This window comes from Lactuca saligna, chromosome 3 (genome assembly GCF_052625555.1).
Source record: "Lactuca saligna cultivar CGN05327 chromosome 3, ASM5262555v1, whole genome shotgun sequence".
Taxonomy (NCBI): Eukaryota; Viridiplantae; Streptophyta; class Magnoliopsida; order Asterales; family Asteraceae; genus Lactuca; species Lactuca saligna.
The window spans coordinates 225544786-225569603 of NC_136419.1; the positions used below are offsets into that span (position 1 = coordinate 225544786).

Sequence of the window (24818 nt, forward strand, 5' to 3'; positions counted from 1 at the left end):
ATACTTTAAAAAAGATGGTCATTTGACCAAGTCAAACATTAAAAAAAAAATAATTAAATTCATCCAACAACCCTTTTTCTCTAATCAGTGTATTGCTTCCGTGTTCCCGAGTCCTTGGTCCGGTGTTCACCGAGTGGGTTGCCGATCCCACTCCCACCAGCCTAATTCCTTCGAATTCAAGTATTTTGTTGGACTTAGATGGCCATAGATTCCAGTTCCCTCGAATTTATGTGTTTGGTCAGACTTAGAGGAGGAAAAGATTTCTATTAGAGGAGGAAAAGATTTCTAAATGAAATAAATTTTTTGTTGTACTAAGGAAATTGGATTTGTTTAGGAGTTGTATGAAAAACATTCATTTTTATTAAAGAATTCTCATCAAATAAAGTGACACATTACAAAAACAGCTTATTTAGTTATCAAAAAACTAACAGCAACCACTACTGCTACCGATCACCAACCGCCACTACCACAACCACCACCACCGCCGCCGTCGCCGTCGCCGACGTTACTAAGGGTGTAAGTAGTTTGTGCTCATGATTTCTCATCAATTATTAAGTATTCATGCCCTTTCAAATTGATTCCATCTAACTATGGGTATTTACAAGGTCCAGTGGAATCGTTGTTTTCATGATTGGAACAGTTTGACTAAGCGTAAGGAAAATTAATAAAATTTGAGGGAACCTCCGCTTCAAGTCCAAAAGAGTAAATTCTATGAACAAGTCTTATTGTTTTTTCTCACTGTATAAACTAATGTGAATAGTTTTTCTCAATCTCTATTTTAATAAAAAAAAAAATATAAAAAGCAACCCCAAACACTTTTATACAGTACAATCAAGACCCATCTTTACGTGAAATACATTGTTCGGTAAAAACAACTAAAACTTTGATTTGTGGTAGTTTATTTACGCACACGATACATATATATATATATATATATATATATATATATATATATATATATATATATATATATATATATAATGTTGAAGGGAATATGAATTCAGCAATTGATCACATTTTATGGTACTAAAAAACACCTTTGTGTTCGCTAGCTTGGTCAGGCTCGATATACATGCATTCTTTAGCTTCCGTCCACATGGCTTTAAAGATTGAAGTCCTATCGATCTTATAAAACTCACCCAAACTGGAATGATTGCATCTCTTGCCTCCTTTGCATGATAATGTGGAATGTACGAAATCAAGTGATGCAAAAACTGAGTTTGTGTAACACCATGGAAGACCCTATTCAGAAATCCAAAGTCCCTATCAATTGTTGACAAGGCCCCTATGATCCAGTTCGATTCGGTTGAATCATAATGATGCAATGATAGATGAGTGTGGTGCAAATACGTTATAATAACGAAAAACATATGAACTCCTAGCACCGGAACTCCATATATGTTACAGCAAGCTTGATTGCATAAAAGACGGCAAGAAGGCCAATATCTGATAGCAGAACCTGAATTCGCTCATGCTCGGTGAAAATTGGATTCATGGGATCAAAGTGGTTGGCAAACCTTCCATACTTCTTGCCAGAAATATTAGTTAAGAGGTATAAAGGAAATCCTAGGGTGAACCTAAAAACTAAAGTGAATACTCGACCAGGTGGGTTATTAAGAATTTTTTAGTACCACCTGACTTTCGACTTCCGTTTAGGAATGTAAACTTTATCATTATCAAGTGAATTTGTGTTGGCATGGTGATTTCGATGGCTATATTTCCATGAAAAATAGGGTGTCATGAGAGTTGAGTGGAGGATAAAGCCGATAGTGTCATCAATCCATTGGTATTCGCTAAAGGCATGGTGACCGCATTCATGACCGATGACCCATAATCCAGTGAGGATGCTAGCTTGACAGAACCAGTAAACTGGCCAAGCTAAGTAAGCTAGAGGAGTAGAAAGAAAAGAAATATATGTATTTGCAAGGAAGTAGAAAACGTAGGCAACAATGAGGTCGTGAACAACATAGTAAGATGAACGTATGACAGATCGTTTGAAGCAATGGGCAGGGATCGCTTTCTTTAAATCACTTAACGAAAATGGTAGACCAACCGGGACTCGCTCCAAAATCTTTTTGTCATCAAATGGATATGACATTCGACCACCTGCGCACATGTTGTTGGTAGACGATTAACCTTCAAATGTCAAAAGTATTGTGAGATTTATGTAAACTAAACATAGATAGAATTAATTACAGTAACGTAAATCGCATGGGAAAAAGAAAGACCTTTAGAGAGAAGTTATGTGTGAGTGATTGAATAGTTCACCAGGTGATGCTCTTTGGGGTTGGCTGTCTCTTATTTATAGTCGAAGAGTTGGGAAATTTAACGACACACTTGCGCTACTGGGTACTGACATTTATCCAAAAACTATACTTGCATATATTCATTACATTGACTCAATAAATTTCAAGTGACTAATTTTCTTTATGCTTATTTTTATATTAAGATCCTAATATATTAAATAGTAAATTCCACGAATGGTCCCTTTGGTTTAGGTAGTTTACGTATTTGGTCGTTAACTTATTTTTTTAACTCGGAAAGTCGATATTATTTGTTTTGGTTACGTGTTTGGTCATTTTCTTACCTAAAAAGACAATATTTTCATTGATTTTTTAATTTATTTAATAATATTCTCTATTTTAATAATATTCTTTTAAATATTATTTGTTTTGGTTACGTGTTTGGCCACCTTACCTTACCTACCCACCATTTTTCTCTATTTTAATAATATTCTTTTAAATAAGACAGGAACCAAATGCGTAATAAAAAGAAACAGCAGGTACCAAACGCACGAAAAAAAACAAACAGTAGAGACATTTCAAGTTAAAAAAACAATTAGGAACCAAGCATGCAAATTACCCGAAACCATAGAGACCATTCGTGTAATTTACTCTATATTAAAAAAGTTTAAACATAAAGTTATAAATATAACTTTAACTACAATTTACTTCTCAAATTTCAATGGAAAATTCTATTTATATATTTAGATGTTTGCATAGTTGTATGTCTTGATGCTGAAACGTTAACATGACGCACATATATTATTATATATTTACAGATGATCCAAATAATTCTTAGTTGAAGAAATATTAACTATTTTATTTTATATATGAAGTGGTTTTTGGTATTTGTGGTCTAGTTATTAAAAGTATATTGAATTGTATTCCATATTTGTAATATGAAGCACCATTACAAGAAATATTGGCAGTTACGACTAGAGTTTTAGTGTCGCCACTTGTGTGTTCCACTCCTGATACGTGTCGCTACAAGAAAACAGAAAGTATGAATCTTGAGCTTTTAATCGATAGATCTCTTTCTAACTTTTCCTTTTTTTCACAATTGGACCATTTCCAAGTAGAATCTGGGTGATAAGCCTTTGAGGATGGATTGGAAAGCAGTTCTGGACAATTTTGAGCTTTGGAAACTCAAAGTGGTTGGCTTTATCTAGTTAGGGTTCCATTTCTTGACCTTCATCTTCATAATTAGCTTGGATTTGGTGTTCTAGCCTCATAACACCTTGCATGCACGTAAAGTTAGCAACTTTACGTGTAATGCTAGCATAAGGAGTCCAAATCTATGAGTTTGAGGTGTTGGGATGGACTAAAATCGACAGAGTAGAGATGTCACAAAGAGGACTCGACGAGTCAGTACATGGACTCGGTGAGTCAGGTTGCAAACCCAAATCCTTATGTTTATAAGTTGGATCAGTGAGTGGGGTTAAGGAGGATTAAGTCAGTCAGGACCCATAATAGTTATGAAGATCATAGCACTTGACGATTTAAATGAGGAACTCAGCGATTCTAAGACAATCTTCTTAGTTATGAAGATGAACTCGACGGGTTGTTCATACAACTCGGCGAGTCAAATCCTAGACTTTCATGCGATGATGATGAACTTGGCGAGTTCGAAGATGCACTCGGCAAGTCGGTTGAAGATGGTCTCGAAGTGTTAGTTGAAGGAGAACATGTCGAGTTATTGCCAGACTCGACGATTGGAGTCGGGGTTGTTCTGGAGATAGAGGGGCATGGACTCGGCGAGTTGATAGAAAAACTCGACAAGTCAGGTCAACTGGAAAGATAACTTTGACCAGGACCTTGACCAGATTTGACTTAACTGACCTCTGGAGGACAATTTAGGCTAGATTCTATTATTTGATGTTGGTATCTCAATGAGCTAGGAGGGCACCGCTTTAGAGAATAGTCGATTAGCAACCAGATGATGATCAGCAGAGTTCAGCAGTTCAGGTGAGTTTCCTTCCAGTAGGAACGGGTCAACGGCCATAGTGTCGGCTCGTTTAGTTAGCAGTAGTTCCGGATTTCGGTCCAACGTAGAAGTTCAGTGTGCTTGATGTCTTTGTTATTCAAGCATGTTTTTGTGTTATGTGTTTCGGACTTTGGTCTGATGCATTATGCAGTATATATGTTTATGCTAGTAGTTATGATTATTCTATGCTATCTTCAGTCAGTTTCTGGACTACGGTCCAATATAGGGGGCAAGGCCCCAGTTAGTCCGGACTTCGGTCTGATGTAGCGTGCAAGGCCCAAGTTAGTCTGGACTTCGTTCCGATGTAGAAGGCAAGGCCCCAGTTAGTCCGGACTTCGGTCCGATGCAGTGGGCAAGGCCCAAGTTAGTCCGCACTTCGGTCTGATGCAGGGGTAAGGCCCCAGTTAGTCCGGACCTCGGTCTGATGTAGTGGGCAAGGCCCAGTATGTGGTTTATATGTTATTGTATGGTATGTGGTAGTTTGGGGGAGCTCACTAGCTTCGTGCTTACAGATTTCAGTTTTGGTTTCAAGTACTTCCGGTAGCGGAGGGAGGAGCTTGGGATGATCACATGGCACACACCATAGTTAGTCAGCCTGGGATGTTTTACTCTGATAATAAGAATATGTTTTGAATTAACACTTTGATTTTATGTTATGATTTATTTTATGGGTTGACAATCGTGGTTTAAGTAATGTTTTTCAAACAAAAGTTTTAGACTGTATTTTTTGGATGTTACAAGTTGGTATAAGAGCCTTGGTTTGAGGGATTCAGACACACTTTCAGGTGTGTCTGAACTCAAACTAAGGAAACGGTATGAGGTTTTCAAAAGAAAACCACTTTCGAAAGAAATTTTTGAAAAGGAAAATTAAAGAGAAAAGAGTTTTAGAAAAAGTGAAAAGAATTTTTGGAAAGAAAAGAACTTTGAAAAGAGAAAAGGGTGTGGTGCATGGTATCAGTCGAGCTCAAGTAAGTACTCCCAATTTACCCATACAAGTTTATGTTATGATTATCAGTTTCAGTTTCAGTAGGACAGCACGCTAGAATAGGACTAAGGATCTAGGAGGATGCCTTATGTTCCTCCTATATGTGTTCCAACTTTATGGGAATTGCATGCTAGTATTGAGTAGACAGTAGTAGGATAGCATGTTTACGTTATGCCTGATAGTATGAGCTTAACATTGTATGTTAGTACAGTTTCTTATTATGAGGATAGATTTGCCTGAGTAGTTTCCTATATCTGAATGCTACTTGCTTTGTGCTTGGTGGGACTCTAAGTGATGGGAGTTAGCCATTAGGTGAATAGGTCACATCACATCTGATTAGGGTTGAATAATCTCAGAGTGCTGGATTTGATCCTATTGTGCAACTCTCATCTGAGTCTAACCATTATAGGGATGAGTCTTTTACTCGAAAGATTATCTGAGCCTCGTCCCATATAATGGTATTCAGGTGATGGCTAATTGGCATTACAAGAAGGCCCTCAGCAGCTGAGGATTGGTTTGGGTGGAGTCAGAGATGTTCCCTAGTGAAAGCCTAGGATGAGAGTTGAAGAGATCAGTAGCAGTAGAAGGGTCTTGGTAGGGTCAAGACAGTTCTTGATGAAAGTATGGAAACATGTGGAAGGTAGTGTAGGCCCCTACTACTGAAAGCATAGGATCCGTACTCGATTCAAGAGGGGACAAGACAAAGCCAGGGAACTTGTAGTGTGTATCTATAATCCCTCAACAGTGAAATTTATTTTGATAGTTATTGTGATATGGTTTCAGCATGGTGACTTTGTGTGAAAGGCTAGTGTGTGGATTAGGCGCCGGAGAGGGATCAGGCTCGGGTTCAGGGACCGAGTAGCTCGAGGAGCGTATGAGAGAGTTTGTATCAGCTGAGATCACGCGCAGTATCTTAGACCAGACTCATGTGACCTTTGGCACGGTCAAAGAGGGTATACTAGAGATTTTGGATGAGAGGCTTGGAGCCTTTCACACAGAGATGATGGCTTTGATAAGAGTGTGTACGTTGACATTTCGAGAGTTTAGAGCTTGTGGAGCACCAGATTATCATGGGGGTAGAAACTCCATTGCTAGTAGCAGGTGGTTGGCAGATGTTGCGAACGTTTTCCGAACGATCCGGTGGCCCAAGGGGGACAAGGTCAGACTCTCATCCTATCTTCTGAAGGGCAGAGCGCGAGATTGGTGGGAGGAGGTTGTTCATGCCTTGGAGGATGGTGCCGCGTTGGACGTGATGTCATGGAGTGATTTCTCGATTAGGTTCAGGGCTGAGTTTGCACCAATTACTGAGGTGCAGTAGTTGGCACGAGAGTTCCAGGATCTTCAGCAGACTATAGAGACAGTGACGGAGAGCACTACCAAGTTCAGGGAGAGGGCTCTCTTGGTTCCTCAGTATGTGGCGGACGAGGAGACGAAGAAAGCTCGATATCATGAAATGCTGAGATATGACATCAGGCAGTTTGTGAGCGGGTCCAGCTACAAAACGCTGGAGGATATGATTGCTCAGGCCAGAGAGAAGGAGATTGATCTGGAGCAGATCAAGAAGCGGAAGTCGGATGAGGTTCAATGTCACACCCCAAAACCAAGAACGGCGGAAACGTTCTGGGGCGGAGGATGTCATGTAAGTATCACAACACAGTAAATGTAAATAAGCAAACAACATCATCCATTGCATTAAATATATAATTTTAATACAAGTGTGTTCTGTGCATTGTAGACACCAAAAATAACGTATATCAAAATAATAAGATGAGTCTTGAATGCGCTCCATCTTCTCAAAAGCTGGCCTCGGTACCTGTCTACTGATGACCTGAGAATACAAGTTATTTTGAAAGAGTTTATCAGCATTAAGCTGGTGAGTTCATAAGTGTTTTAGTGTCTGCATTTGTCATTCAAAAATGTTTGAACATGTATCAAGTATAAGTTTGTAAAATGTATGTAAAAGTTTGCAATTTTTTGTAAAAGTTTGAATCTCTCAGAAAAACCTATATTTTCTATTAAAGAAGCCTTCTACCAAGGCTTAACTGTTTTGGTATGTCCGTTTGATGTAAAAGTGTGTAATTTCCCAAATGTAACTATCATTTAACAAAATATAGTTTGTACATAAACGTTTAAGTGAGGTTATCACTAAAAATATGTAATGGGTAAATTAATGTAGTACTGTAGCCTTGTATTATAAGAACTACTGTGGTACTAACTACCTTAAACCGGATTTATATTAAGGCATTACGTGATAAATTGCACCATACTATCGACTAGTAACAACGACAAATGAATGGTCGTAATAACGGAATGACGTTTGGCACCCGCAGACCTGCAGGTCCGGCTGTAGCTAGCAGCAAGGTGTAGGATTGTCAATCCAGTATAGATCTATACGCAAACTCACGCTCTCCCTTCAAGAGAATTTTGGCTACAACTCGAGCCATGACAGTTAAGTCATGCTCCGATTTAGATCACAATAATAAAGTATTCATGTATATGTATTGCTTCTTGTTCTAGTATATGTATATGTATTGTTTCTAGCATCATTGTACATGTATTGTTTCTAGCATCATTGTATATGTATTGTTTCTAGCATATGTATATGTATTGTTTCTAGCATCATTGTATATGTATTGTTTCTAGTATATGTATATGTATTATTTCTAGTATCATTGTATATGTATTGTTTCTAGCATCATTGTATATGTATTGTTTCTAGCATATGTATATGTATTGTTTCTAGCATCATTGTATATGTATTGTTTCTAGTATATGTATATGTATTGTATTGTGTTACCCCGATGGTAACTAACTATTGATGTACTGATAAATATGAACATGGATGTACTTTTATGTCTATACATGTATATATGATATATAACTAATGTTGAAACGACCTTCGGATCGTCACCCGAAGTCCCACCAGACCACATCTCAGTGCGCGAAAAGGAAATAGGGCGGATGGCCTTCCTAAGCCCTTTAAACATTACTTATATATATATATATATATATATATATATATATATATATATATATATATATATATATATATATATATATACATATATGGGCATGCAATTTATAAGAAGTAAAACAAAGTTATATAAAAGCATTTGATAAGTAAAAAGAGTTTGTAAAACATTTGAAGTGAAACAGTTTGATAAACAGTTTGAACATTGGTAAAAATCGTTGTTTTCCTAGTTATTAATCACATGTGATTAAATGCAATCACATGTGATTGAAGTAATAACTATAAGTGTTTGACTTGTATCCTCCCCCATAAAGTATTTAAAACATTTAAAATCATTTCAAAGGTTGATTCAAGGGGTATGAACTCACTTGTGGTGAGTCGGTTGAATTGATGTATCGGGTACCGTGCTAAGTGTCAAACGGAGACTTGTTCACACGTTCGAGCCTAGTTATCATATTATAAGCATATATATAACTAATTAGACAAATAATAAATTAAATTAATAAGTTAAGACTCTTAGGAAACATGTAAACACTTTTATGAGTGTTTAGGGTTCAAATGGTTGCATCTAAGTGGCTACGGGACAAGGCAAAAAGGTTTGAAACATCAAATGGCCTTGTATAGGAGTTCACCACCCAACAAACCCCACACCTTGGAGTTTACGGCTGTAAACTCATGGGTTTATGGCCGTGAACTCCTCAAAGGGTGGTTTTGGTTGTTTTAGGGTGCTATCTTGATCCTAGAACACTCCTAGCTTTGTTGGAATAACACATGAAGTAGTTTAAGGCTCTAGTATACTCCATAGTGGAGTTTTCGGCCTAAAGTCCTCTCACCCTAGAGTTTACGGCCGTAAACTCTTGGATTTTAATTGATTTGAGGCTCTTAAACATCAAGGATGGCTTCCATGAATTTATCTAAGGCTAATGGGGACAAGATGCACACATTTACGGCATCACTTGGAGTTTACGGCCCAAGATATGTTCATTGGCCGTAAACTCCTTTCAAGGAGCGGTTTTGATGTGTTCTACTCTCCATTCTAGTCCCAAGTATGCAAGGTAAATTGTCTTAAGGCCTTAGGTGTGCTTGGAATGATTTTTACATAAGAAAAGGGGGTTTACGGCCCAAGATCCTTTCCTTGGCCGTAAACTCCTAAAACTCTTATCATTTGGAAGTGTTTTCAAGTCCAAAACAAGCACAAGAATTAGTGGTTAAAGTCTCAAGGCTCAAGGAGGCAAGTTAGGGCATGTTTGCCTATTTGAAAGGGGTTTACGGCCTAAGAGTTCTTTGGCCGTAAACTCCTCTAATCTTGTGTTTTTGGACATATAAATGATGTTATAAAGCACATAACAAGTATTAAAACATGTTTAGGAAAGCAGACTCACAATCCGGGATGAAAACCCGAAGATCCGTCAGAGAGAATTGGCTTTTCTCTAGTTGGAATTGTAAATAATGAATTAATTTAGTTCAGAAAACTATTTATAGTCCTGGAATATTTTGACAAAAAATATTTTATTCCAGAAGTCGGACTATAACATTGTGAAACTTACAATATTCAAGTTTCACGATCAAAGGAGCATCCATTCTCCGGATATGTCCAGAAACGTAAACACTAATGTACACAAACTTGTTCCGACAAGTCTGAAATTTACAAAAATTGGACTAGCTCCTATTGAATAGATAGTGTTCGTACAAATGGAAATTTTGGGTTGTCACATTCAAATAACCACGGGTTCGGGCAAATGGCCGAATGGGTCAGAGTCGATATCAAGGGATTATCAGAGCCACAGCCGATACGGAAAGTGTGGTAGGACGCACGAGGGTGCGTGTAGGAGTGATAGTGGTGGTGATTCTAGCTGCTTCAGGTGCGCCCGGACTTTTCATTTTAGCAGAGATTGTATTATTACCATCACTCAGGGGTCATATCTGATCTGTTTCCTTTGCAGTCAGTGGGGCCACAGGAAGGCCCAGTGACCGAGTTTGCTCCCAGCAGTACAGATGATAGTACATGTCCCTGCCACTTCGAGGATCACTGACGGTCGTCAGGGTCAAGTAAAGGTGCCTGCGGTGGGAAGTAGGGTTTTTAGTTGCCTATAGTGGATTCACGAGCAGTATGTGAAGAACAACCTGACAATATTGGGCTAACAGGTAAGTTTTAGGGTTAGACAGTGACTACTCATTCGATTAATGAGGTAGTCGGGGTAGCTCGAGAGAAGGAGATTGGTTTGGATGGACATCGCGGTAAAAGGAAGCGAACACTTATACAATTGGGATGAAGCAAGGAGTCATACTCAGATGACTTGGGTGTTGGATGTAGGGAGGACCTTGATGTGGGTGGTAAGTGTGGAGGAACTCATGGGTTTGCTTGTCACAATTTCATGTGTTTCAAGTGCGGGGAAAGGGGGCATACGTATCGGGATTGTAAGAAGGATCAGATATATTTTCATTGCCACCAGCTTGGTCATTTCAAGTCTTGATGTCCTATTTTAGTGGTGGAGAGAGTCTAGGTTCAGGCGCACATTATCCCACAGGAAGTCAAGATCGAGTCGCACTAGATCGCAGGAATGTCGTTTGAATTCTCCCTTTTGTAATAATTCTATTGTTAAGGTTCTGCATCGGTAATGATAATGATACTTTGGAATTTTGTGGCCTTCTTGTGATTGAGTGATATGCCATCTGCATATCTTGGATTTTAGAATGATAGTTGGAGGATGTCTCTTGTAGGGCAGGTTACTTCGGATGCAGTAGTGGTAGCAAATATCTGTGAGACTCGGTAGCATCTCACTACCTTCGGGAAGGTGTTGTTCGGGTATAGATTGGTTATATTCCAACATGAGGAGCACCCGAGGGAAGTGCTAGAGACTTTGAGGAGGGAGATACATTTTGCAAAGTACTCCAAATGTGTGTTCTGTTTGTACGAGGTGCATTTGCTTGGGTATCTTGTCAATCAGAAGGGTATTCTAGTCGTTCTGGCTAAGATAGAAGCCGTGATACAGTAGGAGTTTTTGAGGTCTCCAATTAGGATTCGGAGCTTCCGGTTCTAGCGAGTTATTACTGGAGATGTATTTGGGTCCTTGGAAGTGGTGTGATCTTTTGGACTGGTTAATATTGGAACACTAGCAATGGTAAGCGTGGTTTTCAGCAGATTGTGCATAGAATGGTAAGAATGCCTGAGAATCCTTCTAGTATTGTGTGTTGTAAGATGTTCGTTGAATCAAAGTGGGGGAGAATCATCCAAGAATTTAAAAGTAGGAGTAGTTTTGTAACTGGGATAAGTTTCGCATCCTTGTTAGAAAGGAAGACAACCTAGGCAGCTATATGGTTTGTGGATAGTGTGAGATGGAAGTTTGAAATATTTTTCAGTAAGGAGATCGCGTTCACGTAATGTTTGCCAGCAAGCCTTAGGGAATCAGGTTGGGAATTTCAGTCAGGATATAGGTTAAGTCTTGAATGATAGGTCATGTGTATAGTCGTCGTCGATGTGTTCGGATCAGTAACCAGCGAATGATATAGTGTTAGAGTGTTGTAAGTCAGCGGGTGTATTCGTAGCATTCGCTAACAGCTAGATAGTGTTAGACTGTTGTAAGTCTTCGGGTGTACCTGTAGTATTCACTAGCATCTAGACAGTGTTTGAGTGTTGTAAGTCTGTGGATGTAGCCGTAGCATTCATTAGCAACCAGATAGTGTTAGAGTGTTGTAAGTCTGCGGGTGTAGTCATAGCATTCACTAACATCAAGATAGTGTTAGAGTGTTGTAAGTCTACGGGTGTAGCCGTAGCATTCACTAGCAGTTAGGTAGTACTAGAGTGTTATGAGACTGCGGGGGTAGCCGTAGAATACACCTGGCTAGTAGACAACATGAGTGTGTTGTTAGGATGCATAAGGAACAATAGTACCCCCCCCCCCCACCCCCGGCAGTTCGGGCGTAGCAGTAAGGATATGGAAATCCACAGATTAAATTTTGGAATTATCTGAATGGATTACACCTGGTTATGCCAGTGATAAGACTGTAGGAATGCCACTGTAGTTTTGAGATCGAGGAAGCAATGGATTTCTTCAGGTTACATGTTATATAAGGCTACAATTGGTCATGTAGCAGTCATATTTAGCCATGGTTTGGTAACAACATGATTCGACGCACGGACCCGATCGGTTGGATCAGGAGGTTGTTAGAGCCTCAGTGACATGAGAACTAGTGGCAACTAGTTCCAGAGAAGGATTTTGTTTAGAAGTCATGTGAGGCGACTAAATAGGGAGTTCTTTGGCTCTGTAGCCGGGCTGGAACCCGATATTTCGGATGACTAACGAATGAATTGAGACCAGGAAGGTCTCGATAGATGTTAGAAAGCAGCCATGTAGCAGCATGGTGGTTCAAGCAGTTCAGTGTTTCAGGTAGTCCAGTGTTCAGACGGTTCTGTGTTCAGGCAGTTTAGTGTTTTAGGCAGTCAATGTTCCAGGCAGTTCAGTGTTTTTACGTAGGTCAGCGTTTCATATAGTTTTGCGTCTCCAACGGTAATGGTATTTGAGGAACTCATGTATGGTAAGCATAACAGATTGTTGAGTAATGCTATGTCACCCCTGCGGAGTTCATTTATAATGATTTAGTATGAGTGGTCTATTAGGAATCCAGACCATCTCGAGACAACATATTTCAGACGAAGTAGATATGATCTGGTTACAATGAATTCGTTCATCTGCAAGAGTTAGGGACTTGCGAAGGAGGGTCAGTTGAGTAAATTGATTTCTCAGGATTATTGGGGGAATTAGAGTGCATTTGAGGATTGTAATCTGCGATGATGTCACACCCCGAAACTGATGGCGGAAACATTTCGGGGCGGAGGACGTCATGTAAAGTATCATAACCAATCTACATAGCAAGCATAGTAAACACAAAACATTACATTACATAGGAATATTTACAATATTTTTGAAAGTAAAGTAATACATGTTTTATCTATACATTAGTTTGAACAAAAGTGAAGACGTGTTTGTTAAAACGCTCCATCTTCTCCAAAAGATCGCGGGGTACCTATCTAATGTGGACCTGAGAATACAAGCAGTTTTGAAGTATCAGCATAAAGCTGGTGAGTTCATAAGCGGTTTGTTTCTGAAAATGAACAAGTTTTCGTTGATTTTCTAAAAAAGTTGTTATCCAAAAAAATCCCATATTTTCTTGTAAGTAAAGTTTAGTTATCCATTTGTTATACAGTCTGGTTATGAACAGTTCAGTTATCCCAGGAAAAACCCTTATTTTCCTTAAAAGTTTGTAATTGGTTATCGATTCTGAATGTAATGTACAAGTATCTACCATACTTAAAGTGTTTATCTGAAGTTTCTTGAAAGCCTGGTTATCTTTGAAAAGTGCCTTAGCTTTCACACGTATATAAAACTAATAAGTAAGTAGAAAAGTTTTCATAATCTAAATTATGAGTTACATAACCATACAAGAGACTAGATAAGGCTCGGAATGGGGCCAGTATTGTTTTATGACTCTTGTCACCCTTGGACCTTTCGGTCTGACTGTAGCTAGCAGCTAGGTGAGTGGTAGTCAATCCCGTATAGATCTATACACTCAAGTCACTTTCTCCCTCCAAGAGATTCTGGTTATAGGGGTAGTCCTACACTCTCGTATCCGGGGGAGAGTTACCAAGGACGTGTCTCCAATCTTAAGATTAATGAAATTTGTCCTTCACTCTCGTATCTTGGGGAGTATTACCAAGGATGTTAGAAAATCCAGTTGCTTAGTCCTCCACTCTCGTATCCGGGGAGTGTTACCAAGGACGTTAGAAAATCCTTTTTTATTGGTCTTTCACTCTCATATCTAGGGGGAGTGCTATCAAGGATGTTATTAAACTTCTAAGGTTCATGCTTTTAACACTAATGGTACGGAAATCACTTGTGAAATATAAAATATAGCATTTTATAATGAGTTTCACAAATAGTTTGACTGTTTACTCTGCAAGTTAAACGATTGGTTAATACAGTTTCCAGTTTTAAAAGCATACGAAATCTGAAACATTTCAAATGAAATCATAAGTTTGAGTACAAGATTTCCTTGTACTTTTGCTTGTATTCCCCCTGAAAACATTGAAAACATGGAAAAACGTAGGGGTATGAAATCACCGGACGAGAAATGTGTCGGTTGGATGCTAAGTGTTAGTTCGGGGCTTGAGTACACGCGAGGTTCCTATGTAATATGAAGAGATACATAATTGTATCTAATTAGACTTTGAACTACTAATTAGATAAGACAGAACACTCCGAGGCGCGAAAACACTTTATTTCAAGTGTTAGGAGTGACCTAGGTAACATCTAAGGGTGTGTAGGGCCTAGATATGGAGTTTTCTCTTCAAGAGTGAACTCCTAATGGAGATTACAGTCATAACACCATATCCCCATGAGTTTACGGTCGTAAACTCATGGGTGCGGTGTTCTTGGATGCTTAATGGTCTTAAAACACTTGTAGGGTGATGCTAGGTTTAGTTCTAAGGCATTGGAAGGGGACTTGATCAACATATGGACCATTTAAGGACTTTACGACACTAAAATAGGATTTTACAGCCATAAACTCTCAAGTACCCTCTCCTTATGTGTTTTGGTGGTCCTAGGTTAAGCACGAGTGTTTCTAGTCCAAATTACAAGCCATGGAAGGAAGCTAGGGCACCATTTGACCACCACAAAGGAGTTTACGGACCAGGAACCATTCCTTTGGTGGTTTACAGCCGTAATCTCCTAAGGGGATGGTTTCTTTAATGTTTAATGTCCCTAACACAATGGTGGATGATTCTAGACATTATTCCAAGGCTTAGGAGGTGTTTAAGGGGCATTTTAACACCTTAAAAGGTGTTTACGGCCTAAGAAAGGGTGTTTAGGGTCCAAGCATGTTCTTGGGCCGTAAACTCATGTTTACCCCTCAAATGTTAAGGTTTTGTTGTTCTAAGTCCATTCATGTAAACCCCTAAGTCATATCTAAGCTCTAGAAGTGGTTTGGAAGGGTTTTGGGGCTCCAAAACCCTATTTATGTGTGTTTGTGGCTTGGGGATGTTCCTGGGCCGTAAACACAAGTTATTGGTCCTTTTACATGATTTAAATACGAATTTGAAAGCCAAACATGTTATACTATGAGCTAGGATAGATTACATACCAAATTGGAGCTTGAAAGGGGTGATTTTGGATCAAAGATTGAGTTTGTAGAGAGATAGAGAGAGAGTAGAGAGAGAGAGAGTGAAAAAGCTTCAAATGAAGCCCACTCAACCTTATATATGGTTTAAGATTGAGGCTCGGTGGAAATCTACCCGATACCGACGTTAAACGGGGCTTTTGGTCGTACCCGATTAAGTTGTCGTAACCCGATGTGGTCGAAACTATAAATTTTCCAAATAAACATTTGGGATGTTTTCACATGTTTTCATTGTGTTTCGACACTTATGATGTCAAAATAAGAAGTCCCGATTTAATTATTTAAACCAAAAGTTAACGGAAAAATTGGAACGCAACGGTTTACTGACAGAAATAGGTTACAGTGACGGAAAGTGTTCGGATTGTCACATTATCCTGCCGTTAGAGGGAATTTCGTCCCGAAATTTAGAACTTAGATACAAATCATGGAATTTGAAAGAGATGCGGATATTTCTGTTTCATCGAGTCTTCTCACTCCCAAGTGAACTCAGGTCCCCGCTTGGCATTCCAGCGAACCTTCACTATCGGGATGCGACTTTGTTTCGTACGTTTGATCTCTTGATCCATGATTTCGATGGGTTCTTCGACAAAGTTCAGGTTTTCGTTGATCTCGAGCTCATCAAGATGGATCATGAGGGTTTCATCGGATAGACACTTTTTAAGATTTGAGACGTGGAAGACTGGATGGATGTTGCTATGTTCTTGAGGCAGTCAGTGTTTATAGGCTACAGGACCGATCCTAGCGAGGGTCTCGAAAGGTCCTATGTACCACGGGTTAAGTTTTCCACACTCTCCAAAGCGTATCATGCCTTTCCAGCGCGAGACCTCCAATAGGACACGATCTCCAACCTGGAATTCTAATGGTTTTCGTTATTTATCAGTGTAACTCTTCTATCTTTCTCGTAAAGCTTTCAGTCGTTCTCGTATCTAGATGATTTTCTAGGTGGTTTCGCGGATAATTTCAGGACCAGTGAGAGCACTGTCAGGGACTCGACTCTTGGCTAGTTGCGTGTCCCTACCTCGGCCCAGTACAGAGGGGATCTTCACTTGCGACCACAGAGGGCTTCGAATGGGGCAACCTTATTTCTGGTGTGGTAGCTGTTGTTATACAAGAACTTGATCAAAGGTAAATGGATGTCCCACAACTTTCCGAAATCGATGACACATGCTCTCAGCATGTATTCCAAGGTCTGGATAGTTCTCTCACTCTGTCCATCAGTCTGAGGATGATAAGTTGTACTCATATCCAGCTTAGTTCCAAGAGCAATCTGAAGGGATTCCCAAAACCTTGAAGTAAACCTGCTATCTCGATCGGAGATAATACACATAGGCACACCGTGCATTCAGACTATCTCTTGGATGTAGATTTGTGTGAGTCTTTCCATCTTGAATGATTCTTTAATCAGAAGGAAGTGAGCGGATTTTGTCAAACGATCGACAATTACCCAAATGGTATCGTACCCACTCGGAGATCTGGGTAACTTGCTGATGAAATCCATGGTAATCATCTCCCATTTCCATTCAGGTATCTCGGGCTGCTAGAGCAGACCCGAGGGCTTTTGATACTCGACTTTGACTTTGGCATAAGTCAAACACTTGCCCATGAAGGTTGCGATTTCGGCTTTCATGTTTAGCCACTAGTATTGTTTCTTGAGATCCAAGTACATCTTGTCCGAACCTGGCTGAATAGAGTATTTGGTCTTGTGAGCTTCGTTCATGAAAACGTCTCTGAAACCTCCGAACATTGGTGTCCAGATTCGGTCCATGAAACAGTAGACTCTATCACCTCTGATCTCAAGTTTCTTATCCATTCGTCTTAAGGCTTCGTTCGACACGTTCTCTGGTTATAGGGCTTCCAACTGGTCTTCTCGGATCTGTGCGGATAAGTGAGAATGGATGGTCATCGTCAGCGTCTTCGCCTTGCCGCTTGAACTCTCCTTTCGGCTAAGGGAATCTGCTACCACATTGGCCTTGCCGGGATGGTAGCGGATTTCGCACTCGTAGTCACTGAGCAATTCTACCCATCGTTGTTGCCTCATGTTTAAGTCTTTCTGATTGAAGGTGTGTTGCAGGATTTTATGGTCGGTGAAGATCGTGCCCTTAGTTCCGTAAAGGTAATATCTCCAAATATTCAGTGCGAAGACCATTGCTCCCAACTCCAGGTCATGAGTCGTGTAGTTAACTTCGTGTCCCTTAAGCTATCTTGAGGCATAAGTAATAACTTTTCCTCTCTGCATAAGCACACAACTTAAACCCTGATTAGACGCATCGTAGAAGACAATGAAATCCTCTGTTCCTTCGGGCAGGGATAGAATAGGCATGCTGCACAGGGCTCATTTCAATGTTTGGAATGAGGTTTCTTGCTTCTCACTCCAACAAAAGGGTACACCTTTCTGTGTTAGAGTATTTAAGGGTTTGGCGATTTTGGAAAAATTATGGATGAACCTGTGACAGTAGCCAGCGAGACCCAAGAATTGATGGATTTCTGTGGGTTTCTTCGGTGCCAACCAATTCTCTACCTCCTTGATTTTGGATGGGTCCACGTGTATACCCTCCTCGCTTACCACGTGACCAAGGAAATCTACCTTCCGAATCCAAAATTCACATTTGGAGAATTTTGCGTACAGCTTCTCCGTTCTAAGAGTTTGAAACACTAACCTCAAGTGTTGTTTGTGATCTTCTTTGCTTCGGGAATAGACAAGTATGTCGTCAATGAACACAATGATGAACTTGTCCAAAAGGGGGCGATACACCCGGTTCATCAGGTCCATGAACACAGCCGGTGCATTGGTTAGACTGAAGGGCATCACTACGCACTCGTAGTGTCCATATCGAGTCCTGAATGTTGATTTGGAAGCATCATTCTCGTGAACTCGAAGCTAATGGTACCCTGATCTAAGGCCTATCTTCGAGAAGTAGCTGGCTCCTTGAAGTTGATCAAAAAGGTCATCTATTAGAGGAAGAGGATAACGGTTTTTGACTGTCAGCTTGTTCAACTCGCGGTAATCTATACACATTCGAAAGGATCCATCTTTCTTCTTCACATATAACACCGGGGCTCCCCAAGGAGAGGAAATCGGTCTGATGAACCCTTTGTCGAGTAGCTCATTAAGCTAACTGGATAACTCCTACATTTCTACTGGAGCTAAGCGATACGAAGACTTGGCTACAGGATTAGGTCCAGGAATTAGGTCGATGCGAAACTCGACTTGACGTTCGGGAGGAATTCCTGGGAGCTCTTTGCGAAAAACATCAGGAACGTTGCAGACTTCGGGGATGCTCTCGAGGTCTTTAACTTCTTGTTTCTCGTTGATTACATGAGCTAGGAATGCGTAACACTCCTTTCGCAGAAGCTTTTGAGCATTGATGCAAGATATGATACGAAGATTGGAACTGAGTTGATCGTCGTAGATCATGAGAGTCTGGCCAGATGGGAGATTAAGACGGTGGCTTTTTCATAACAAAGGATATTTGCATGATTGGAGCTCAACCAATCCATGCCAATGATAACATCATAGCTCTTAATGGAAAATGGTATTAGGTCGATGGGAAAAGTATGATCGTTCAGGGTAAGGGTACAGCTTATGAATATGTCGTTAGCATTTTCTTTCTCACCGTTAGCCATCTCGATGGTAAATGTTTCGGTTAATGGTTGGGGATTATGTTTAATAATATGTTTGAATGAATGGATAACAAAGCTTCTTTCAGCACCAGAATCGAAAAGGATACTAGCATAAGAGTTGTCGAGAAGGAACGTACCTGAGACAACGGTCGGATTGGCGACTGCCTCCTCTCGTCCCATAGCTAGGACTCTCCCAGTGTTGCCAACTATTGCTGCCTTGGGGTAGTTTCTCTTAAAATGCCTGACTTCACCACATCCGTAGCAGGCTTGTCTGACACCCGTTCCGGGAGATTGATTTGTTGATTGGGTTGGTGTCTTGCAGTTTTTCGCAGTGTGGCCCCTTTTGCCATTTTTGTTGCAAAGCACCTCCCGACATGGGCTGGAAGTGAGTTGATGATAGTTGCACTTGTTGCACATAGGAAGGGTACCAGCATACCTACTAGTAGGTGTTTGAGTTGTGGATTCGACAGCAGAAATCGCAGCATGGGTAGTCGCAGCGTGGACTGCCACAGTTTGCTGCTTCTTCGAGGACTCCTGTGAAGACTTACTCCTGTTCTTTTTCCAAAATTTCCTTTTCTCACCACTCCTCTTTGTTGGCTCAGGAGTGGTGGCCGCTTCCTCAAGATCATCACTATGGTCAATCAAGGTTTGTGCCAAGCATTTGGCGCTGTCGTAGGTATCTGGCTTCGCAGCTAAAACGTTACCCTTGGTTGGTTGGGTCAACGCTTAGATAAATCTTTCGATCTTTTTACTCTCTGGGGTAACCATTCCCGGGTAGAGAAGTGCCAAGTCATCAAATCTTGAAGTGTAGTCGGCGATATCAGAACCCTTCATCTCCATTGCCATTGAAGGGCGTGGGTTTCATGTTCATAAATTCCTTATAGGAACACTCCTTACGGTGTCCCTAGCTACTTTCCTGGTTTTGAGGTTGAGTTCCACCTCCTGGCCCGCCTGAACCACTGGGCTTTATTTGTAACATGGCAGCAGCCACAGTAGCAGTAACAGCTGCTTGGAACATGGCGGAGTCAAATGGAGAGGGAGGTGGTGGTGGAGGAGGATTGTTGTTCTTTGAGTTGGGTCTTTTCTTTGGAGGCATCTTGATCTATAATAGCCAGGAAAGAGAGGATCATAAGTCCTCTGAATTGAATCAAGAGATATGGAACAAGAGATATCTCATTATGATAGATATAGAGTTCTATTAAGCGATAATACAGGAAAGAATTACCAAAGCAGATAAAATATCGCTAAGGAAGAAATGAGTAGCAACACTCTGAATGAATTTTTACACGTAATCGGCTTTGGCTAAAGTACTCCCATAGTATTTTATGTTTCGCTACAATGATGAATCATTGTTTGGATATCAGGTAAGTTTTAGGCATGATGCAAAATACACTCTCACTCCCAAGCACATGTTGGCCGTGTCTCGAATGAATATAGTTGATCAGGCTATATTAACACTAGACACGACTACATAACTGCCCAGGTTTAACCGCAGCGCACAACACCCAATTACTTATGTTTTGTTCTACTCGAGGTTATGGTTTCCGGCGGTTAGGTATTCTTGTTTACTTTTGAAAACTACTTATATTTTAAGGTATAGTTTTAGTTCAGAGCAGTTTGGCCCCTTAGTGTTTATAGTCTTATACCTTGTAAGCTTTGGTATACTCAGGTCACTATAAACAAGGGCTATGATACCAATCTATCACACCCCGAAATCTTATGGCGGAAATGTTCCGGGGCGGAGGACGTCATGTAAAGTATCATAACCAATGTACATAGCAAGCATAGTAAACACAAAACATTACATTACATAGGAATATTTACAATTTTTTTGATAGTAAAGTAATACATGTTTTATCTATACATTAGATTGAACAAAAGTGAAGACGTGTTTGTTAAAACGCTCCGTCTTCTCCAAAAGATCACGGGGTACCTATCTAATGTGGACCTGAGAATACAAGCAGTTTTGAAATATCAGCATAAAGCTGGTGAGTTCATAAGCGGTTTCTTTCTAAAAATGAACAAGTTTTCTTTGGTTTTCTAAAAAAGTTGTTATCCAAAAAAATCCCATATTTTCTTGTAAGTAAAGTTTAGTTATCCATTTGTTATACAGTCTGGCTGTGAACAGTTTAGTTATCCCAGGAAAAACCCTTATTTTCCATAAAAGTTTGTAATTGGTTATCGATTATGAATGTAATGTACAAGTATCTACCATACTTAAAGTGTTTATCTGAAGTTTCCTGAAAGCCTGGTTATCTTTAAAAAGGGCCTTAGTTTTAACACGTATATAAAACTAATAAGTAAGTAGAAAAGTTTTCATAATCTAAATTTTGAGTTACATAACCATACAAGAGACTAGATAAGGCTCGAAATGGGGCCAATATCGTTTTATGACTCTTGTCACCCTTGGACCGTTTGGTCTGCCTGTAGCTAGCAGCCAGGTGTGGGGTAGTCAATCCCGTATAGATCTATACACTCAAGTCACTTTCTCCCTCCACGAGATTCTGGTTGCGGGGGTAGTCCTACACTCTCGTATCCGGGGGAGAGTTACCAAGGAAGTGTCTCTAATATTAAGATTAATGAAATTTGTCCTTCACTCTCGTATCTTGGGGAGTATTACCAAGGACGTTAGAAAATCCAGTTGATTAGTCCTCCACTCGCGTATCCAGGCAGTGTTACCGAGGACGTTAGAAAACCCGGTTTTATTGGTCCTTCACTCTCGTATCTAGGGGGAGTGTTATCAAGGATGTTTTTAAAGTTCTAAGGTTCATGCTTTTAACAGTAATGGTACGGAAATCATTTGTGAAATACAAAATATAGCATTTTGTAATGAGTTTCACAAATAATTTGACTGTTTACTCGGCAAGTTAAACGATTGGTTAATACAGTTTCCAGTGTTAAAAGCATATGAAATATGAAACATTTCAAATGAAATCATAAGTTTGAGTACAAAATTTCCTTGTACTTTTGCTTGTATTCCCCTTTGAAAACATTGAAAACATGGAAAAACGTAGGGGTATGAACTCACCGGACGAGAAATGTGTCGGTTGGATGCGAATTGTTAGTTTGGGGCTTTAGTACACGCGAGGTTACTATGTAATATGAAGAGATACATAATTGTATCTAATTAGACTTTGAACTACTAATTAGATAAGATAGTACACTTCGAGGCGCGAAAACACTTTATTTCAAGTGTTAGGAGTGACCTAGGTAGCATCGAAGGGTGTGTAGGGCCTAGATATGGAGTTTTCTCTTCAAGAGTGATCTCCTAATGGAGATTACGGTCCTAACAACATATCCCCATGAGTTTACGGTCGTAAACTCATGGTTGGGGTGTTCTTGGATGCTTAATGGTCTTAAAACACTTGTAGGGTGATGCTAGGTTTAGTTCTAAGGCATTGGAAGGGGACTTGATCAACATATGGACCATTTAAGGAGTTTACAGCACTAAACTAGCAGTTTACGGCCGTAAACTCTCAAGTACCCTCTCTTTATGTGTTTTGTTGGTCCTAGGTTCAGCATATGTGTTTCTAGTCCAAAGTACAAGCCATGGAAGGAAGTTAGGGCACCATTTGACCACCATAGAGAAGTTTACGGACCAGGAACCATTCTTTGGGGGGTTTACAGCCGTAATCTCCTAAAGGTATGGTTTCTTTCATGTTTAACATCCCTAACACAATGGTGGATGCTTCTAGACATTATTCCAAGGCTTAGGAGGTGTTTAAGGGGCATTTTAACACCTTAAAAGGTGTTTACGCCCTAACAAAGGGTGTTTATGGTCCAAGCATGTTCTTGGGCTGTAAACTAATGTTTACCCCTCAAATGTTAAGGTTTTGGTGTTCTAAGTCCATTCATGTAAGCCCCTAAGTCATATCTAAGCTCCAGAAGTGGTTTAGAAGGGTTTTTGGAGCTCTGAAACCCCATTTATGTGTGTTTGCGGCTTGGGGCTGTTCCTGGGCTGTAAACACAAGTTCGTGGTCCTTTTTCATGATTTAAACATGAATTTTAAATCCAAACATGTTATACTATGAGCTAGGATGGATTACATACCAAATTGGAGCTTGAAAGGGGTGATTTTGGATCATAGATTGAGTTTGTAGAGTGAGAGTAGAGAGAGAGTGAAAAAGCTTCAAATGAAGCCCACTCAACTTTATATATGGTTTGAGTTTGAGGCTCAGTGGAAATCTACCCGATACCGACGTTAAACAGGGCTTTTGGTCGTACCCAATTAATTTGTCGTAACCCGATGTGGTCGAAACTATAAATTTTCCAAATAAACATTTGGGATGTTTTCACGTGTTTTCATTGTGTTCCGACACTTATGATGTCAAAATAAAAAGTCCCGATTTAATTAATTTAAACCAAAAGTTAACGGAAAAATTGGAAAGCAACCGTTTTACTGACAAAAATGGGTTACAGTGACGGAAAGTTTCGGATTGTCACAGATGATTAGTTTTAGTCTGAATGACCAGGTGAAAGGTCAATGGAAGTGGCCAGCCGGAGTTAGATTCTTCTGGCAGGAGTGTTGAAAGCAGATTGCAGAACAGTTGGATGTAGCGGACTTTGAGGATGAAGTCTAGTTTAAGTGGTGGAAAGTTGTAACACCCAGAATCTGAAAGACCAAGAAAGGAAAGGAAAGCCCTTAGCATAAGGAGTCAACTCATCGAGTTCAAGGAAGAACTCGACAAGTCGGAGCGGGCTCCATGTGGGAAAGTAGGTGATCGACTCAACGAGTTGGCGAGTGGACTCAGCGAGTCTGTTCTCGGTTGGGAAATCCTAATTCCGGGACTTGGTACCCTATTTAAGCATCTTATTCTCTTCCCTAGGGTTCATTCTAATCCACTCTCGTGCAGAATCCAAAACCCAAGCCACCCAACTCCATTGTTTGAGCTTATGAAGAAGATTAAGGGCCATTGGAGTGCATCTTGGAGGCTTGGAGGGAAAAGGGCAACGAAGGAAGAGAAGATCTAGCCTCCATATCAATTTGGCAACTGTTACGAGGTAAAAGTCCGAATCCTGAGCTTTTAATTGAAATATCTCTTTCTAACTTTGCCTTTTTGTCACAATTGGACCATTTCCATGTAGAATCTGGGTGATAAGCCTTTGAGGATGGATTGGACAGAAGATCTGGACACTTCTAAGCTTTGGAAGCTCAAAGTGATTGCCTTTATCTAGTTAGGGTTCCATTTCTTGACCTTCATCTTCATAATTAGCTTGGATTTGGTGTTCTAGCCTCATAACACCTTGCATGCACGTAAAGTTAGCAAATTTACGTGTAATGCTAGCATAAGGAGTCCAGATCTATGAGTTGGATGTGTTGGATGGACTGAAATCGACAGAGTAGAGATGTCACAAGGAGGACTCGGCGAGTTAGTACATGGACTCGGTGAGTCAGGTTGCAAACCCAAATCCTTATGTTTATAAGTCGGATCAGTGAGTGGGGTTAAGCAGGATTAAGTCATTCAGGACCCATAATAGTTATGAAGATCATAGCACTTGACGATTTAAATGAGGAACTCAGTGAGTCCAAGACAATCTTCTTAATTATGAAGATGAACTCGACGAGTTGTTCATACAACTCGGCGAGTCAAATCATAGACTTTCATACGATGAGGATGAACTTGGCGAGTTCGAAGATGCACTCTGCGAGTCGGTTGAAGATGGTCTCGAAGTGTTAGTTGAAGGAGAACATGTCGAGTTATTGCCAGACTCGACGATTGGTGTTGGGGTTGTTCTGGAGATAGAGGGGCATGGACTCGGCGAGTTGATAGCACAACTAGACAAGTCAGGTCAACTGGA

At 40.2% G+C, this 24818-nt stretch overlaps 1 pseudogene; it reads right to left on the reverse strand.

The window, feature by feature from the left end:
• Positions 1-1026: 1026 nt before the first annotated feature.
• On the reverse strand, positions 1027-2116 carry LOC145034167 (delta(12) fatty acid desaturase DES8.11 pseudogene; annotated as a pseudogene).
• Positions 2117-24818: the final 22702 nt, after the last annotated feature.